This window comes from Capra hircus, unplaced genomic scaffold, assembly GCF_001704415.2.
Source record: "Capra hircus breed San Clemente unplaced genomic scaffold, ASM170441v1, whole genome shotgun sequence".
Taxonomy (NCBI): Eukaryota; Metazoa; Chordata; class Mammalia; order Artiodactyla; family Bovidae; genus Capra; species Capra hircus.
Window position 1 is genome coordinate 2,018 of NW_017214323.1, and position 3,589 is coordinate 5,606.

General features: G+C 43.4%; 1 pseudogene; it reads right to left on the reverse strand.

The window, feature by feature from the left end:
* Positions 1-910: 910 nt before the first annotated feature.
* LOC108635359 lies at positions 911-1,279 on the reverse strand (annotated as a pseudogene).
* Positions 1,280-3,589: the final 2,310 nt, after the last annotated feature.

Genomic DNA, 3,589 nt, shown 5'->3' on the forward strand with positions numbered 1-3,589 from the left:
TAGCATCCATTTTGGCTGAGTGATGCGTGTGCCACCAGGAAAGACTCTGAATTAGAATGATTGGCCAAAGACCCCCGGAAACTAGTCCCATCAGCATAAAACCTGAGACTGCAAGCCACATGGCAGAGTAGTTCTCCTGGGTTCCCTTCCCCTACTGCTCTCCACCTGGGTGTCCTTTCCCAGTAATATCTCTTGCTTTGTCAGCACATGTGTCTCCTTGGACAATTCATTTCTGAGTGTTAGACAAGAGCCCAGTTTTGGGCCCTGGAAGGGGTCCCTCTTCCTGTAACAAAGCTTGTGACAGATATAACAATATAGAAATATTTAACTAATAGTAAACTTAGGCACTATGAAAATTTTATGCTTAATGTTAATGACTCATAGACATGCCTATATTAGAAAAAAATAAATATTATATATTTAATATTGATTATTTCCCAGTTTACATGAATCCAAAATTCATTTAGGTCAATTTTTTTCTTGTATTTAGAATTGTTTGATTTGTATGTGTTTCCTTTTCTTTAGATTATTTAAATAAGAACTCACAACTTCAACAATATTATCAAAAAGCAGAAGACTCACACTGAGACATACGTAAATCCACATAGACAGACAGAGATCTTCTAGTTTTCCGCCTAAGATTTAAAATATCTCTTTGACCTCGTTTTTGTTGGGGGGGGGGCTTGAAGTTCTCTTCTACTGAAGGCTAAGGTCTCAGGCAAAGTGCACAGTGTTTTTCAAGGCAAGGGTTAACTTCAAGCTTGGCCCTAGGCAGGCTTTTTTAACAAGCTAATTGTGTGTGTGTGTGTGTGTGTGTGTGTGTGTGTGTGTGTGTGTGTGTGTTTACAGTGTTTTTAAAGCAAGCTCTGGCCAGTTTTATTAAAGAAATTGCGCATGGCTTGCTTCTCACCGCTCTGGCCTGGCTTCTAAGAGCATCAGAGTCTCCTGGACCGACGGCCGCCAGTGTGCATGCTCTGCAGTGCCTTCCGCACGCTGTGCCCGAGCCAGGATCATCGCCACTGCAGTGACGGACGCCAGTGTTGGCCGACATGGCGTGATGCTCTATTGTAGATTTCCTCAAGGCTGGGCAGTTGTTGGCGAGGATGCCCAGTTTCGCTTTGCCTTGTCTGATTATTTTCAGAGTCTGTTTGTACCCCAGCACGTACTTTCCACTTTTCATAACCAGCTGGAGCCTAGAGTTGATCGACTCCACTGACTTTTTCGTCTTCTTTGCGGCCACCATCTTCCTGCCTTAGATGCGGGACTCCCCCAACCAAGAGCAGCCACCAAGATGGACGGGGGGCGAGAAAGGAAGCTAATTGTTTTTAATTGCATTTGCAAAGAACCAGCTTTACAGTTTCCAAGAAAAAGTACCGAGGTCCAGCCCCAGTGGATCCAGGGTGATTCGAAGGTGGGGACGGAGTTGGCGTCTCTGGAAATGACTTGTTTAATTACAGATAGAAAGGGATTAGAAGATTAGTGGAGAAAAGGAGGCTGAATAACTTGGTTCACATGGGATACCAATCACCACTTACGCAGGCCGCAGGCGTCTTTCCGTTCTCCAGAAGGAGAGGTGGCACTGAGGCCCCCCGGTCCGATCTTAGAAGCCCAGGCAAAATTAGTAGGCTTGGTGGGTACCCATGTACCAGATGGGAATTCGGCCAGAAAATAGTAGGAGAGAAAAAAAGGGGGCTGAATAACTTGGTTTACGTGGGATACCAATAAAATTCCAAGACAAGGAATTTGCACCATCTACGTTGGGCCACCGGTGTCACTTGAATATCGGAAGGTGCCCCTCCTTGGGCTCCTTCTCGCGTGGTCTTGAAAACTGGGGCGAATAAGTAGACTTGGAGGGCACCCACGCTCCAGATGGGAATTCAGCCCGAAAAATGGGGAGCAGAAAAGAACGACATGAGGGAATCAGTCTTTCCGGAAAACTGATCCGATTTCTTTATTTTTGGGTTTGCTTATATACCTCTTGTTACACATAGGGATGAATACAGAGTCACGTGGGAGTCGGCGGTCCTGACCTTTATCAAAATCAGGTGCTTCACATAAATGCATAAAAAAGGTCTTAGGGATATTACATCATCTTCTGGCCATGAGTGAGACCTGCTAACATTTTATGATCCTTTCTTTCTGATAACCAAAAAACTTATTTTTTCCAAGGGTGTTTTTTCTTAAACCAGGCACCACCCTCCAAATAAAGTTACATTCCTATAGGGTGAGGGTGTAGTGAGTTACAATCAAGAAAGGAATTTATTTAACCCAAGGTTAACATGATTAGTCTTAAAGGTTAATACTTATTTCTCCTATATGCTTAAAGGTTAATACTTATTTCTCCTATATGTTAGTTATATTCATTATAAGGGTAGGGAATATGGAGATTTAGCAGCAAATATCAGCCCCATAAATGAAAATCCTTTCACCAACGCTCCCCTTAAGATCTATTTAGTCTTAAGATATGATAAAGTTACATTCTTACATAGCAAGGACACAATGTTTTATGACAAAGTACAGTGATCTATTACAAAAGAGAAAATCCATTAACTCAAAAAGTCTAGTATCACTAACATCAAAAACTACTATATTTCCTTTGCTATATTCCAAATACATTGATTAGTATATTCCCAGGTGTCCAAGGATATGGAGGCCTGGCGGCAATCATTGACTCAACAAGAAGAAAAGGTCCTATGCTAATTAAGACTCTCAAAATACTCCAAAACTCTCTGTGCTGTTTACAGTTGAGAGGTAGTAAACAATCATGTGCCTAGAGGCAGCAGTATGGATAATCCTGTCACACAAGCTAGTCTGTCAGCAGAGAGGTTTGACCTGAGACATCCTTGTCCCACCCAGAGCAGGGAATTAGCAGCAATTATTGACACAACAAATGAAGAACCCTTCACCAATATAATTCCTAACCAACTATACTAACAATTTCTAACTCCCCAAAAGAATTTGCCTTTAGTAAGTCTAAAACATCTCGTGCCTCTCAGGTTGGGAGGCTGTAAACAATCACATGTGGCCGGACAAACCTATACAGGTGGGCTAGATAACCTTCAGAGGAGTCGGCAAGCTGAAACACTCTTGTCACGCCCAAGAATTTTTATTGCCTTGGAGCTGCACGTTTACTCCTTCTCCGAGAGAAACAGTTATGGGGGAGAGCCCCCGTAAAGTCAGAGGTGTAGGTGAGAACATAAAACAGACTCTGGTTTGGGGGTTAGATGCTCGGGAACAGGGGGTTTCCTGAGGCTTGATCACGCCTTTGCGTATGCCAAGCCTCCTTCCTCATGACCTTTGCCACGGGCGGAATTCCTCACGCTGGCCCCGGCAAAAAGAAAAAAAAATTTTATTTTAACCAATTTTCTCTGGTTCTATAGAATATCATGTCCATCCTAGGTCAGGTCATCTTTCTTTTCTGTAGTCATAGTTTTATACCTAAATTGTAGACAGATCAGCTGACAAGGTTTCCGTAGCTGAACCTGCGGAAGGATCATTAACCTGGTCTGTTCCAAGAGCAGTGCAGTGGCCTCGCCTCGCCCAGCCCAGCTTGTGAGCCTCTCCTCCAACCGTGCAGCGCTGGATAAGA